Here is an 18,033-nt window from a genome sequence, read left to right on the forward strand (position 1 = left end):
ATATAACCAGATTTAGAGTCGCCTCAGTTTCCGGTTAAACAATGTGCTGAATTTATAAATACACATAAATTACCAGAAGATTTAAAGTCTCCTCAGTTAAGGGCACTGACTATGTGCCATCGGTTTAAATATATATATAACCTGGAAATTTAGAGTCTCCTCAGTTTGAGCACTGTCTCTGTGTTAGCTGGTTAAACATATATATATATACAACCTGGAGATGTAGAGTCTCCTCTGGTGAGGGCACTGACTCTGTGCTGTCTGTTTAAATATATATAACCACGAGATTCAGATTCTCCTCAGACAAGGCAGAAAGTCTGTGCAGGGTGGTTAATTAAATATGCATATCCAGGAGATTTAAATTCTCCACACGTTAGGGCACTGACATTGTGCTGGCTGGTTACATAAATATATATAATCAGGAGATTTAGAATCTCCCCAGTTTAGGCACTGACTCTGTGCTGACTGGTTTAATATATATAACCAGGGCATTTAGTGTCTGCTTATTTTCGGGCACTGATTCTGTGCTGTGTCCTAACACATACATACTCAGGAGATTTAGAGTCTACTCAGTTATGGGCACAGCCAGCACATTTTCTGAACCCTAAAATGAGCAGACTCTATATTTCCTGGTTACATATATTTATTTAACCAGCCAACACAGAGTCAGCACTGACTTTATGCTGGCTGACTAATTTCAAAACAACAGGAGATTTAGAGTGACCTCAGTAAATGGCACTGTCTAATTAAATATATATAACCAGAAATTTAGAGTCTCCTCAGTTTAGGGTACTGACTCTGTGCTCGATGGATAAAGACTCATAAATTACCAGGAGTTTTAGAGTCTCTTCATTTCAAGGTACTGACTCTGTGCTGGCTGGTTGATTATCAGGAGATTTAGAGTTTCCTCATTTCAAGGAACTGACTGTGATGTCCGTTTAAATATATACAACCAGGCGATTTAGCGTCTCCGCAGTTAAGGCACTGACTCTGTGCTGGCTGGTTAATTATATATAACCAGGAGATTTAGAGTCTCCTCAGTTTCGGGCACAGACTCTGTGCTGGCTGGTTAAATAAATAGATACAACCAGGAGATTTAGAGTCTCTAGTTTCGGCCACTGACTGTGTGTTTAATAAGCATATCTAACTAGGAGATTCAGAATGATCTCAGTCTAGGGCACTGACTCTGTGCTGGCTGGATCAATAAATATCACCAAAAATTTCGAGTCTGCTCATTACAAGGCATTGAGACTGTGCTGGCAAGTTAAATAAATACATATAAACAGGAGATTTAGAGAATGTTTAGGGCATTGACTGTGCTGGCTGGTTAAATACAGAAACATAAACAGGAGATTAAGAGTGTGCTCATTCTATGGCACTGACTCTGCTGCGTATTCAAATATACATAACCAGGAGATTTAGAGTCTCTTCAGTTTGGGGCACTGACTGTGCTGGCTGGTTAATTGTATATAACCAGGACGTTTTGGGTCTCCTCAGTTTCGGGTACTGACTGTGTGGTGTCTGGTTCAAATTTGTATAACCAGGATATTTCGACTCTCCTCAGTTTGTGGCACTGACTCTGGGATGGCTGGTTAAAACAATAGATATAACTAGGTGATTTAGAGTCTCCTTAGTTCAGGGCACTGATTTTCTACTGTCTAGTTAAATAAATATGTAAAACCACGGGATTCTGATTCTCCTCAGTCAAGAGCACTGACTCTGTGCTGGATGGTTAAATAAACATGTATGTCCAGGAGATTTTAATTCTCCACAATTTAGGGCACTGACATTGTGCTGGTGATTTAAATAAATATATATAACCAGGAGATTTAGAGTCTCCTCAGGTGAGGGCACTGACTGCAGGCTGGCGGATTTAAAAAAAATATATGACCAGGATATTTATAGTCTCCTCTGTTTGGAGCACTGACTCTGGGTTGGCTTGTTAAAAAAATACGTATAACCATGAGATTTAGAGTCTCCAAAGTTTTGCGCACTGACTCTGCGTCGGCTGGTTAAATATATATAACCAGGAGATTTAGAGTCTTCTCACTTTTGGGCACTGACTTTTTACTGGTTAGTTAAATAAATATATATAACCAGGACATTTAGCATCTCCTCAGTCAAGGGCACTGACTTGGTGCTGTTTGTTTAAATAAAAATAACCACGAAATTCAGATTCTCCTCCGTCTATGGCACAAAATCTGTGCTGGATGGTTATATAAACATGCATATCCAAGAGATTTAAATTCTCCATAGTTTAGGGCACTGACTCTGTGCTGCCTTGTTTAATACACATAACCAGGAGATTTAGAGTCTGCTCATTTTCGGGCACTGACTCTGTGCTGTGCCTCGTTAATACATATATATATATTATCACATTTAGTATCTCCTCAGGTTAGGGCACTGACTGTGTTGGCTGATTAAATATATACAACCAGGAGATTTAGAGTCTCCTCATTTTGGGGCACCAACTCTGTTCTGGCTCAGTTATGGGCACAGCAGGCACATTGACTGAACCCTAAAATGAGCAGACTCTATATCTCCTGGTTATATATCGATTTACCCAGCCAGTCCAGAGTCAGTGCCCCAAACTGAGGAGACTCTAAATGTCCTGGTTACATACATTTATTTAACCAGCCAACACAGAGTCAGCATTGACTTTATGCTGGCTGACTAATTTCAAAACAACAGGAGATTTAGAGTGTCCTCAGTCAGGGGCACTGTCTGTGTGCTGTCTGTTTAAATATATATAACCAGGAGATAGAACATAGAACATAGAACATAGAAGAATACAGCGCAGTACAGGCCCTTGGGCCCTCGATGTTGCGCCGATCCAAGCCCACCTAAACTACACTAACCCACTATCCTCCATATACCTATCCAATGCCCTCTTAAATGCCCATAAAGAGGGAGAGTCCACCACTGTTACTGGCAGGGCATTCCATGAACTAACGACTCGCTGAGTGAAGAACCTACCCCTAACATCAGTCCTATATCTACCCCCCCTTAATTTAAAGCTATGCCCCCTTGTAATACCCGACTCAATACGCGGGAAAAGGTTCATACTGTCGACCCTATCTAACCCCCTAATCATCTTGTACACCTCAATCAAGTCACCCCTAAACCTTCTTTTCTCTAGTGAAAACAGCCCCAAGTGCCTCAGTCTTTCCTCATACGATTTTCCTTCCATACCAGGCAACATCCTGGTAAACCTCCTCTGCACCCGTTCCAATGCCTCCACATCCTTCCTATAGTATGGCGACCAAAACTGCACACAATATTCCAGATGCGGCCGTACCAGAGTCTTATACAACTGCATCATGACCTCAGGACTCCGGAACTCAATTCCTCTACCAATAAAAGCCAGTACGCCATATGCCTTCCTGACCGCACTATTTACCTGGGTGGCAACTTTCAGAGATCTGTGTACATGGACACCAAGATCCCTCTGCTCATCCACACTACCAAGTATCCGACCATTAGCCCAGTACCCCATCTTTTTGTTATTCTTCCCAAAGTGAATCACCTCGCACTTAGCTACATTGAATTCCATCTGCCACCTTTCTGCCCAGCTCTGCAGCTTCTCTATATCCTGCTGTAACCTGCCACATGCTTCCTCACTGTCAATAGAGTCTCCTCAGTTTCTGGTACTGATATATATATATATATATATATATATATATATATATATATATCTTATATATATTCATCCATCACATAGTCTGAACCCTAAACTGAGGCGACTCTAAATCTCCTGATTATATATATTTATTTAACCCGCCAGCCTCAGTCAGTGCCCGAAACTAAGGAGACTCTAAATATCCTGGTTATATGTTTTTACTTAACCAGCCAGTCCAGAGTCAGTGCCCGACAATAAGCAGCCTCTAAATCTCCTGGTTATGTATATTTATTTAGTCAGCCAGAACAGAGTCGGTGCCCCAAAATGAGGAGACTCTAAATCTCCTGGTTGTATATATTTAATCAGCCAACACAGTCAGTGCCCTAAACTGAGGAGATACTAAATGTGATAATATATATATGTATTAACGAGGCAGCATAGAGTCTGTGCCCTAAACTGAGGAGACTCAGAATCTCCTGGTTGGATATATTTAAACAGCAGAACAGAGTCAATGCCCTTAACTGAGGTGATTCTAAATCGCCATGCATTTATCTATACAGCACATAGTCTGAGCACTAAAGTGAGGAAACTGTAAATCACCTAGTTATATAAATGTATTTAACCCGCCAGCCCATAGTCAGTGCCCTAAGTTTAGGAGACTTTAAACCTCCTGGTTATATTTAATTAACCAGCTCATGATATATATTAAACAGACAGAACAAAGTCAGTGCCCATAACTGAGTAGAGTCTAAATCTCCTGATTACGTATACTTAAATACACAGCACAGAGTCAGTGCCCTAGAATAAGCAGACTCGAAATCTTCTGGTTATATATATTAGACCAACCAGCACAGAGTCATTGCCCTAAACTGTGGAGAATTTAAATCTCCTGGATATACATGTATATTTAGCCATACAGCACAGAGTTTGTGCCATAGACTGAGGAGAATCTGAATCTAATGGTTTATTTATTAGACTAGCCAGCACAGAGTCAGTGCCCTAAACAGTGGAGACTTTAAATTTCTTCGATATACATGTTTATTTAGCCATGCAGCACAGAGTCCGTGCCCTAGACTGAGGAGATTCTGAATCTCCTGGTTATATATATTTATTTAACTAGACAGCAAAAATTCAGTGCCTCAAACAGAGGAGAATCTAAATCTCCTGGTTATGTATATTTATTTTACCAGCCAGCAGGGAGTCAGTGCCCAAGAATGAGCAGGCTTTACATCTCCTGGTAATGTATATTTATTTAATCAGCCAGCATAGAACCAGTGCCCTAACATGAGCAGACTCCATATCCCCTGGTTATATATCTTTAACCAGCCAGCACAGAGTCAATGGCCTAAGTTGAAGTGACCCCAAATCTCCTGGATGTATCCATTTATTTAACCAGCCACCACACAGTCAGTGTGCTAAACTGAGGAGACTCTTCTTTCGACTGTGACGTCTAGGAATGGACAACGGAGAACTACAAACTTGCATATACAGAAAACTGACAAACACAGACTAAATACTTGACGACACCAGCAACTATCCCAACACACACAAACAAAGCTATATCAGAACACTATTCCAATGAGCCACCACACACTGCAGCACAGACGAACTTCGGAAAACAGAGGAGAACCACCGATACAACGTATTCAAGAAGAATGGATACCCAAAGAAATAGTGCGCAGATTCCTCAAGAAGAAGCCACGACAAGCAGACCAAACACAGCCAGAAACCCTAACCCCCTGACCATACATCAAAGAAGTTTCAGAAATGACAGCCAGACTACAAAGACCCCTCGGAATCCTAGTAGCATACAAACCCAACAATACTCTCAAACTAAAACTAACAAAATGAAAAGACTCAGTACATCACATGGACAAAACAAATGTCTTCTATAAAATTCCATGCAAGGACTGCCACAAACACTTTGAAGGACAAACTGGAAGAAAGTTAGCCACCAGGATACTCGAACACCAGCTAGCCACAAAAAGACACGATCCTCTCTGCCTCATAACCCTACACATGGATGTTAAAAATCACAATTTCGACTGGAACAACACAGCTATCCCGGGACAGGGTAAGCAAAGACATGACAGATAAATCCTAGAAGCCTGGCACTCCAACCTCAACGCCATAAACAAACACATAGATCTCGATGACATCTATCAACCCCTCAGAAAACTAACAGGAAATGATATCACCACAAACCCCAGAAACCCCATCCAGGAGAAAGATATAAATAGAAAGCAGGAGACAACAGCTTCGCTTCACTTGGAGATCGCCACTGATGATGTTACCTAGCCAGGTAATGAAACATCTGAATATCAAACCTACACTTCAGCGAGCAAATCTACACCCTTGTTAAATCGATAGATGTAACCAGGACTTTTAGTGTCTCCTCAGTCAAGGGCACTGACACTGTGCTGGAGAGTTAAACAAACATGTATATCCAGGAGATTTAAATTCTACACAGTTTAGCACACTGACTCTGTGCTGGCTAGTTAAAAAAAATATATAATCAGGAGATATAGAGTCTGCTCATTCTGGGGCACTGACTCTAAGCTGTGTATTTCAAAATATATAACCAGGAGATTTAGACTCTACTCAGTTATGGGCACTGACTCTGTTATGTCTGTTTAATATATATAATGAGCTGGTTAATTAAATATAACCAGGAGATTTAGAGTCTCCTCATTTTTGGGAACTGACTGTGTGGTGGCTGGTTAAAACCTTTATAACCAGGATATTTAGAGTCTCCTCAGTTTGGGGCACTGACTCTGTATTGGCTGGTTAATTGTATATAAAGAGGACGTTTTGAGTCTCCTCAGTTTAGGGCACTGCCTGTGTGGTGGCTGGTTCAAATTTGTATAACCAAGATATTTAGAGTCTCCTCAGTTTGGGTCACTGACTCTGTGCTGGCTGGTTAAATAAATAGATACCACCAGGTGATTTAGAGTCTCTAGTGTAGGGCACTGACTGTGTATTGGCTGGTTTAATATATATAACCAGGAGATTTAGAGTCTCTTCAGTTTAGGGCACAGACTATGTGCTGAATTTATAAATACATATAAACTACCAGGAGATTTATAGTCTCCTCAGTTTAGGGCACTGAATTTCTATGGGCTAGTTAAATAAATATGTAAAACAATGAGATTCCGATTCTCCTCAGTTTAGAGCACTGACTCTGTGCTGGATGGTTAAATAAACAAGTACAAGGAGGTTTAAATTCTCCACAATTTAGGGCACTGACTCTGTGAGAGCTGGTTAAATAAATAAATACAACCAGGAGATTTAGAGTCTCCTCAGTTTCGGGGACTGACTGTGTGTTGGATCGTTTAATATATATAACCAGAAGATTTAGAGTTTTCTCCGTTTAGGGCACTGACTTTCTGCTGGTGAGTTTAATAAATATATACAACCAGGACATTTCAAGTCTGCTCATTTTAGGGCACTGATTCTGTGATGTCTGGTTAAATATATGTAACCAGAATATCTTTAGACTCCTCAGATTAGGACACTGACTGTGGGCTGGCGGGTTAACTAAATTTATATATCTAGTAGATTTACAGTCTCCTCAGTTTAGGGCACTGACTCTGTGCTGCCTGGTTAAATAAATGACAGCCAGACTACTAAGACCCCTCGGAATCCTAGTAGCACACAAACCCAACAACACTCTCAAACAAAAACTAACAAACCTAAAAGACCCAGTACATCCCATGGACAAAACCAACGTTGTCTACAAAAATACCATGCCAGGACTGCCACAAACACTACGTAGGAAAAACAGGAATGAAGTTAGCCACTAGGATACACGAACACCAGCTAGCCACAAAAAGACACGACCCTCTCTCCCTCGTAGCCCTACACACAGATGAACAAAAATACCATTTCGACTGGGACAACACATCTATTCTGGGACAGACTAAGCACAGACATGTCAGATAATTCCTAGACGCCTGGCACTCCAACCACAATGCCATAAACAAACACATAGACCTATTTCCGCCAACTCCAAACATACCCCACCACCAAGGATATATTTCCCTCCCCACCCCTTTCAGCGTTCCAGAAAGACCACTTCCTCCGCGACTCCCTCGTCAGATTCACACCCGACACCAACCCAATCTCCACTCCCGGCACCTTCCCCTGCAACCGCAAGAAGTGCAAAACCTGCGCCCACACCACCCCCCTCACTTCCTTTCAAGGCCCCAAGGGATCCTTCCATATCCATCAGAAATTCACATGCACCTCCACACACATCACTTAATGCACACAATGTGGCCTCCTGTACGTTGTACGTTGGGGAGACAGGCCGTCTACTTACGGAACGTTTCAGGGAACAGCTCTGGAACACCTGCACCAACCAACCCAACCGCCCCTTGGCTGAACCCTTTAACTCCCACTCCCACTCCGTCAAGGACATGCAGGTCCTTGGCCAACTCCCTCGCCAGACCATGGCAACATGACACCTGCAGAAGACCGCCTCATCTTCTGCCTAGGAACCCTCCAACCACAAGGGATGAATGCAGATTTCTGCAGCTTTCTCATTTCCCCTCCCCCTGCTTTTCTCAGTCCCAACACTCAGACTCATCACCACTTTCTTGACCTGCAATTTTCTTCCCAACTTCCCCCCCCCCCTCTCCGGCCTATTACCCTCACTTTAACCTCCTTCCACCTATCGTATTCCCAGCCCCCCTCCCCCAACTCACTCCCGCCTACCTTTCATCTTAGCCTGCTTGGCACACCCTGCTCATTCCTAAAGAGGGGCTTATAACCAAAACGTCGATTCTCCTGTTCCTTTGATGCTGCCTGACCTGCTGCGCTTATTCAGCAACACATTTTTAAGCTCTGATCTCCAGCATCTGCAGTCCTCACTTTTTCCACATAGATCTAGATACCTTCTATCAATCCCTCAGAAAATGAACAGGAATGACACCACCACAAACCCCAGAAACCCCATCCAGGAGAAAGATTTAAATTGAAAGCTGGAGACAACAGCTTCGCTTCACTTGGAGGTCGCCACTGATGATGTTAACGAGCCAGTAATGAAACATCCGGATATCAAACTCAGCGAGCAAATCTACACCCTGCTTAAATAAATATATGTAACCAGGACTTTTAGTGTTTCCTCAGTCTATGGCACGGACTCTGTGATGGATGGTTAAATAAACATGCACATCCAGGATATTTACATTTTCCTCAGTTTGGGACACAGACTGTGTTGGCTAGTTAAATAAATGGATACAACCAGGAGATGTAGAGTCTCTAGTTTAGGACACTGAATGCGTGTTGGCTGGTTTAATATATACATAACCAGGAGATTGAGTCTTCTCAGTTTAGGGTACTGACTTTCTTTTGGTGAGTTAAATTAATATATACAACCAGGACATTTAGAGTCTACTCAGTTAAGGGCACGGATTCTGTGATGTCTGGTTAAATATATATAATAAGGATATGTATAGACTCCTCAGATTAGGGCACTGACTCTGTGCTGCCTGGTTATTTAGGATTGCGAGGATGAATCAAGAGAAGAGTGAAAGTAATAGGGTGGTTGTTATGGGGGACATTAACTTTCCTGATATTGATTGGGAAAGCTATAGCTCAAGTTCGTTAGATGGGTCAGTGTTTGTCCAATGTGTGCAGGAGGGTTTCCTGACACAATATGTAGATAGGCCAACAAGAGGTGAGGCCATACTGGATTTGGTTCTGGGTAATGGACCAGGCCACGTGCTAGAATTAGAGGTAGGTGAGCACTTTGGGGACAGTGACCACAATTCGGTGACTTTTACTCTAGTGATGGAGAGGGATAAGAGTGCAGTACAGGGCAAGAGTTATAGTTGGGGGCAAGGAAATTATGATGCGGTGAGGCATGACTTAGGATGTGTGGCCTGGAAAAGTAAGCTTCAAGGCAAGGGTGTAATTGATATGTGGAGCTTGTTCAAGGAGCAACTATTGAGTGTCCTTGATTAGTATGTACCCATCAGGCAGGGAGGAAAGGGTCGTGTGAGGGAGCCGTGGTTTAATAAGGAATTGGAATCCCTTGTTAAATGGAAGAGGGCGGCCTATGTAAAGATGTGGCGTGAAGGTTCAATTGGGGCGATTGAGGGTTATAAGGTAGCCAGGAAGGACCTGAAGAGAGAGCTAAGAGCAGCAAGGAGTGGATATGAAAGGTCCTTAGTTGGTAGGATTAGGGAAAACCCTAAGGCTTTCTATAGGTATAACAGGAATAAAAGAATGATTAGGGTAGGAATAGGTCCAGTCAAGGATAGTAGTGGGAAGTTGCGTGTGGAGGCTGAAGAGATTGCGGAGACACTGAATGAATACTTTTCGTCAGTATTCATTCAGAAACAGGACATTGTTGTCAATGTGAATACTGAGTCACAGTTAAGTAGAATGGATGGCTTTGAGGTATGTAGAGAAGAGGTGTTGGAAATTCTGGAAAGGGTGAAAATAGATAAGTCCCCTGGGTCTGATGGCATTTATCCTAGGATTCTCTGGGAAGCAAGGGAGGAGATTGCAGAGCCATTGACCTTGATTTTTATGTCCTCGTTGTCTACAGGAGTAGTGCCTAAAGATTGGAGGCTAGCAAATGTGGTTCCCTTGTTTAAGAAGGGGAGTAGGTATAACCCTCGTAACTATAGGCCTGTGAGTCTCACTTCTGTTGTGAGTAAAATCTTAGAGAGAGTTTTAATGGATAGGATTTATGAACATCTGGATAGGAATAATGTGATCCGGGATAGTCAGCATGGTTTTGTGAAGGGCAGGTCGTGCCTCACAAACCTTATTGAATTCTTTGAAAAGGTGACGAAGGAGGTGGACGAGGAGAAAGCAGTAGATGTGGTGTATATGGATTTTAGTAAGGCGTTTGATAAGGTTCCCCATGGTAGGCTACTGGAAAAAATACGGAGGTATGGCATTGAGGGTGAGTTGGAGGTTTGGATTAGGAGTTGGCTGGCTGGAAGAAGACAGAGAGTAGTAGTTGATGGCAAAGGTTCATCTTGGAGTGCTGTCACTAGCGGTGTTCCGCAAGGACCTGTTTTGGGACCATTGCTGTTTGTCATTTTTATAAATGACCTGGAGGAGGGGTTAGAAGGTTGGGTGAGCAAGTTTGCGGATGATACGAAAGTCGGAGGAGTGGTAGACAGTGAGGAAGGATGTGGCAGGTTACAGCGGGATATTAGATTAGATTTTCTTTTTAGATTACATTACAGTGTGGAAACAGGCCCTTCGGGCCAACAAGTCCACACCGACCCGCCGAAGCGAAACCCACCCATACCCCTACATTTACCCCTTACCTAACACTACAGGCAATTTAGCATGGCCAATTCACCTGACCCTGCACATCTTTGGACTGTGGGAGGAAACCGGAGCACCCGGAGGAAACCCACGCAGACACGGGGAGAACGTGCAAACCCCACACAGTCAGTCGCCTGAGTCGGGAATTGAACCCGGGTCTCTGGCGCTGTGAGGCAGCAGTGCTAACCACTGTGCCACCGTGCCGCCCACGACAGCCTATGCTCCCAACTTATGCTCCTCAGATCCTGTCTTACAGCATCGCAATTACCCTTCCCCCAATTGTAAAACCTACCCTGTTGCACGCACCAATCTCTCTCCATAACCAAGGGGAAAGTCACAGAATTGTGGTCACCTTCACCAAAGGTGAAGCTGCAGAACTGGGCAGAAAGGTGGCAAATGGAGTTCAATGTAGCTAAGTGTGTGGTGATTCACTTTGTTAAGAGTAATAAAAATATGGGGTACTGGGCTAATGGTCGGATACTTGGTAGTGTGGATGAGCAGAAAGATCTTGGTGTCCATGTACACAAATCTTTGAAAGTTGCCACCCAGGTAAATAGTGCGGTGAAGAAGGCATATGGCGTACTGGCTTTTATTGGTAGAGGAATTGAGTTCCGGAGTCCTGAGGTAATGTTGCAGTTGGAAAAGACTCTGGTGCGGCCGCATCTGGAGTATTGTGTGCAGTTTTGGTCCCCATACTATAGGAAGGATGTGGAGGCACTGGAACGGGTGCAGAGGAGGTTTACCAGGATGTTGCCTGGTATGGTAGGAAGATCGTATGAGGAAAGGCTGAGGCACTTGTCCGACCAGAGGGGAGGCCATTTTGGATTTGGTACTCGGTAATGAACCGGGACAACTGATGGGCTTGTTAGTGGGTGAACATTTTGGTGAAGGTGACCACAATTCGGTGAGTTTCACCTTGGTTATGGAGAGAGATTGGTGCATGCAACAGGGCAGGTTTTACAATTGGGGGAAGGGTAATTACGATGCTGTAAGACAGGATCTGAGGAGCATAAGTTGGGAGCATAGGCTGTCGGGGAAGGATGTCGTGGTAATGTGGAACTTTTTCAAGGAACAGATACGACGTGTCCTTGATATGTATGTACCGGTCAGGCAGGAACGAAATGGTCCTGTGAGTGAACCTTGGTTGACAAGGGATGTTGAATGCCTTGTAAAGAGGAAGAAGGAGGCTTACATAAGGTTGAGGAAACAGGGTTCAGACAGAGCAGTGGAGGTTTACAGGACAGCCAGAAGTGACCTGAAGAAAGGGATTAGGAGAGCCAAGAGAGGGCATGAAAAATCTTTGGCGGATAAGATCAAGGATAACCCCAAGGCATTATATGCGTATGTGAGAAACATGAGAATGACGAGAACGAGGGTAGGTCCAATCAAGGACAATAGTGGGAGACTGTGTATTGAGTCGGAAGAGATAGGAGAAGTCTTGAATGAGTACTTTTCTTCAGTATTTAGGAATGAGAGGAACCGTATTGTTGAAGAGGAGAGTGTGAAACGGACTGGTAAGCTAGAGGAGATACATGTTAGGAAGGAAGATGTGTTGGACATTTTGAACAACTTGAGGATAGACAAGTCCCCCGGGTCTGATGGGATATATCCTAGGATTATGTGTGAAGCAAGAGAGGAAATTGCAGTACCGTTGGCAATGATCTTTTCGTCTTCACTGTCAACGGGAGTGGAACCAGGGGACTGGAGAGTGGCGAATGTTGTGCCCTGTTCAAAAAAGGGAATAGGGATAACCCCGGGAATTACAGGCCAGTTAGTTTTACTTCTGTGGTAGGTAAAGTAATGGAAAGGGTACTGAGGGATAGGATTTATGAATATCTGGAAAGGCACTGTTTGATTAGGGACAGCCAGCACGGATTTGTGAAGGGTAGGTCTTGCCTTACAAGTCTGATTGAATTCTTTGAGGAGGTGACCAAGCATGTGGATGAGGGTAGAGCAGTGGATGTAGTGTACATGGATTTTAGTAAGGCATTTGATAAGGTTCCCCATGGTAGGCTTACGCAGAAAGTCAGGAGGCATGGGATAGAGGGAAATTTGGCCAATTGGATAGAAAACTGGCTAACCGGTCAAAGGCAGAGAGTGGTGGTAGATGGTAAATATTCAGCCTAGAACCCAGTTACAAGTGGAGTTCCGCAGGGATCAGTTCTGGGTCCTCTGCTGTTTGCAATTTTCATTAATGACTTAGATGAGGGAGTCGAAGGGTGGGTCAGTAAATTTGCAGATGATACGAAGATAGGTGGAGTTGTGGACAGTGAGGAGGGCTGTTGTCGGCTGCAGAGGGACTTAGATATGATGCAGAGCTGGGCTGAGGAGTGGCAGATGGAGTTCAACCCTGCCAAGTGTGAGGTTGTCCATTTTGGAAGAACAAATAAGAATGCGGAATACAGGGTTAATGGTAGTGTTCTTAGTCAGGTGGAGGAACAGAGGGATCTTGGGGTCTATGTACATAGATCTTTGAAGGTTGCCACTCAGGTGGATAGAGTTTGTAAGAAGGCCTATGGAGTATTATCGTTCATTAGCAGAGGGATTGAATTCAAGAGTCGTGAAGTGATGTTGCAGCTGTACAGGACTTTGGTTAGGCCACAGTTGGAGTACTGTGTGCAGTTCTGGTCGCCTCACTTTAGGAAAGATGTGGAAGCTTTGGAGAGGGTGCAGAGAAGATTTACCAGGATGTTGCCTGGAATGGAGAGGAAGTCGTACGAGGATAGGTTGAGAGTTCTCGGCCTTTTCTCGTTGGAACGGCAAAGGATGAGGGGTGACTTGATAGAGGTTTATCAGATGATCAGAGGAATAGATAGAGTAGACAGTCAGAAACTTTTCCCCGGGTACAACAGTGTTACAAGGGGACATAAATTTGAGGTGAAGGGTGGAAGGTATAGGGGAGATGTCAGGGGTGGGTTCTTTACCCAGAGAGTGGTGGGGGCATGGAATTCGCTGCCCCTGGGAGTGGTAGAGTCAGAATCATTGGCGACCTTTAAGCGGCATTTGGATAGGTACATGCATGGGTACTTAATCTAGGTTAGAAGTTCGGCACAACATCGTGGGCCGAAGGGCCTGTTCTGTGCTGTATTGTTCTATGTTCTATGTTCTATATATATTTAAACAGCAGGCACAGGGTCATTGCCCTAAACTGAACAGACACTAAATCTCCTGGTTATAGCTATTTGTTTAACCAGCCAGCCCAGAGTCAGTATCGCAAACTGAGGAGACTCTAACCCTCCTGGCTATATACATTTAACCAGCCAGCACAGAGTCAGTGACCTAAAGTGGGGATTCTCTACATCTCCTGGTCATGTATACTGACTCAGCCAGCCCAGAGTCAGTGCTCCAAATTGAGGAGACTCTATATATCCAGGATACATGTATTTAAACAGACACCAAAGAGGCAGTGCCCTAAACTGAGGAGACTCGAAATCTCCCGGCTGTATATATGTATTAATCCATTCAGCACACAGTCTGAACCCTAAACTGAGGAGACTGTAAATCTCCTAGTTATGTATATTTATTTAAGCCACCAGCCCACAGTCAGTGCCATAAACTAAAGGAGACTCTTAGTCTCCTGGTTTTTTATATATATATATATACAGCCAGCACTGAGTGTGTGCCCTAAACGGAGGAGACGCTAAATATGCTAGTTTTATATATTTAACCAGAAGGCACAGAGTCAGTGCCCTAAACTGAACAGGTTCTATATCTCCTGGTTATATCTATTCATTTAACCAGCCAGCCCAGAGTCAGTTCCCCAAACGGAGGAGACACTAAAAGTTTTAACCAGCCACCACACAGTCAGTGCCTTAAAATGAGGAGTCTCTAAATCTCCAGGTTATATTTAATTAACCATCTCGCACAGAGTCGGGACCTTAAAATGAGGAGACTCTAAATCTCCTGGTTATATATAATTACCTGCGAGCACAGAGTCAGTGCCCCAAACTTAGGAGACTCTAAATATCCTGGTTATATTTCAGTATTTAACCAGCCAGCACAGGTTCAATGCCCTATAATGAGCAGAGTTTAAATGTGCTGCTTATATTTATTTATTTAACCAGCAAGCACAGAGACAGTGCGCTAAACTGAGGAGACCCTAAATCTTCTGGTTATATATATTTATTTAACCAGCCAGCAGAAAGTCAGTACCACAAACTGAGGTGAGTATAATTCTCCTGGCTCTATATATTTACCCAGACAACACCGAGTCAGTGCCCTAAACGGAGAGAATCTGAATCTAATGGTTATATATATTTATTTAATCAGCCAGCAGAATGTCAATGGCCTAACCTGAGGAGACTCTAAATCTCCTGTTTATATATTTATTTAACTAGCCAGCACAGTCTCAGTGCCCTATAATGAGCAGACTCTAAATCTTTGATATATATTTAACCAGCCAGCACAGTCAGTACCTCGATTGAGGAGACTCTAAATATCCTGGTTATATATATATATTTAAACGATCAGCATAGAGTCAGTGCACTAAACTGAGGAGACACTGAATCCCCTGGTTGTAAACATGTACTTAACCAGCCAACACAGAGGTAGTGCCCTATAATGAGCAGACTCTACATCTCCTGGTTACATATATTCATTTAACCAGCCAGCACAGAGTCAGTCACCTAAACATGAGGAGACCCTAATTCGTCTGGGTATATGTTTATTTAACCACCCAGCACAGAGTCCATGCCCTAAACAGAGGAGAATCTAAATCAGCTGGTTATACATTTATTTATTCCACTCAGTCCCATTCAATGACGAGGCTCTGAATCTCCAGGTCATATATATTTAACCAGCCAACAGAATGAGTGCCCCAAACTGAGGAGACTCTAAAATTCCTCGTTATATATATTTATTAAAATGTAGAGTTGCGAGTCAGTGCCCAAAACTGGGGAAACCCTAAATATCCTGGTTTTATATATATTAAAACAGCAGGCACAGAGTCAGTGCCCTTAACTGAGGAGATACTAAATCTCCTGGATATATCTATTTATTTAACCAGCTAACCCAGGATCAGTGCCCTTAAATGAGGAGACTCTAAATCTCCTGGTTATATATATTTAAACAGACAGCACAGAGTTAATGCCCTTAACTGAGGAGACTCAAAATTTCCAGGTTATATATATATATATATATATATATATATATATATATATATATATATATATATATATATATATATACTGGCGCACTGACCTCTACACCGCTGAAGCTAAACACCAACTCGAGGACACCTCTTCCTACTGTCCCCTCGACCATGACCCAACCCCGCCCCTTCACCAAACCATTATCTCCCAGACCATACAGAACCTCATCACCTCAGGAGATCTCCCACCCACAGCTTCCAACCTAATTGTCCGTGAACCCCCCACTGCCTGGTCCTACCTCCTTCCCAAGATCCACAAGCCTGAACACCCAGGCCGACCCATTGTCTCAGCATGCTCCTGCCCCACTGAACTCATATCTACCTACCACAACACTGTCCGATCCCCCCTAGTCCAGGAACTCCCCACATACGTTCGAGACAACACCACGCCCTCCACCTCCTCCAAGACTTCCGTTTCCCCGGTCCCCAACGCCTCATCTTCACCATGGATATCCCATCCCTCTACACCTCCATCCGCCATGACTAGGGCCTCCAAGCCCTCCGTGTTTTCCTCTCCAGACGTACCCAACAGTACCCTTCCACCGACACTCTTCATTTGGCCGAACTGGTCCTCACCCTGAATAATTTCTCCTTTGAATCCTCCCACTTCCTCCAGACCAAAGAGGTAGCCATGGGCACACGTATGGGTCCCAGCTATGCCTGTCTCTTTGTTGGCTACGTAGAGCAGATGATCTTCCGTAATTACACCGGCACCACTCCCCATCTCTTCCTCCGTTACATTGATTACTGCATTGGTGCCACCTCGTGCTCCCGCGAGGAGGTTGAGCAATTCATCAACTTCACCAACACATTCCACCCTGACCTTAAATTTACCTGGACCATCTCTGACACCTCCCTCCCCTTCCTGGACTTCTCTATCTCCATTAATGACGACCGACTTGACACTGACATTTTTTACAAACCCACCGACTCCCACAGCTACCTGGATTACACCTCTTCCCACCCTACCTCTTGCAAAAATTCCATCCCATATTCCCAATTCCTCTGCCTCCGCCGTATCTGCTCCCAGGAGGACCAGTTCCACCACAGAACACACCAGATGACCTCCTTCTTTATAGACCACAATTTCCCATCCCATGTCGTTAAAGATGCCCTCCATCGCATCTCGTCCACATCCTGCACCTCCGCCCTCAGACCCCACCCCTCCAACCGTAACAAAGACAGAACGCCCCTGGTGCTCACCTTCCACCCTACCAACCTTCGTATAAAACAAATCATCTGCCGACATTTCTGCCACCTCCTAACGGACCCCACCACCAGGGATATATTTCCCTCCCCACCCATTTCGGCCTTACGCAAAGACCGTTCTCTCCGTGACTACCTGTTGACATCCACGCCCCGCTACAACCCACCCTCCCAAACTGGCACCGTTCCTTGCCACTGCAGGAATTGCAATACTTGCGCCCACACCTCCACTCTCAACTCTATCCAAAGGCCTAAAGGAGCCTTGGACATGTGGTCTCCTCTACATTGGGGAGACTGGACGCCTCCTAGCAGAGCACCTTAGGGAACATCTCCGGGACACCCTCACCGATCTACCACACCGCCCTGTGACCCAACATTTCAACTCCCCCTCCCACTCTGCCGAGGACATGGAGGTCCTGGGCCTCCTTAACCGCCGCTCCCTCACCACCAGACGCCAGGAGGAAGAGCGCCTCATCTTTCGCCTCGGAACACTTCAACCACAGGGCATCAATGTGGACTTGAACAATTCCACATTTCCCCTTCCCCCACCTCAGCTCAGCACTGTCCCCATTACTTGTCCTACCTGCCTATCTTATTTTCCACCTATCCACTCCACCCTCCCCCTGACCTATCACCTTCATCCCCTCCCCTACTCACCCATTGTACTCTATGCTACGTTCTCCACACTCCCATTCTCCTCTCACTTATCTCTCCACCCTTCAGTCTCTCTGCCTGTATTCCTGATGAAAGACTTTTGCCCGAAATG

General features: G+C 44.3%; 1 long non-coding RNA gene across 1 annotated transcript in view; it reads right to left on the reverse strand.

The window, feature by feature from the left end:
- LOC148136169 (uncharacterized) overlaps positions 1-18,033 on the reverse strand; it is a 39,616-nt gene that overhangs the window by 10,914 nt on the left and 10,669 nt on the right. The window lies entirely within an intron of this gene.

Source organism: Chiloscyllium plagiosum, unplaced genomic scaffold, assembly GCF_037043375.1.
Source record: "Chiloscyllium plagiosum isolate Xiang-an unplaced genomic scaffold, Cpla_swu_hap1 HiC_scaffold_47, whole genome shotgun sequence".
Taxonomy (NCBI): Eukaryota; Metazoa; Chordata; class Chondrichthyes; order Orectolobiformes; family Hemiscylliidae; genus Chiloscyllium; species Chiloscyllium plagiosum.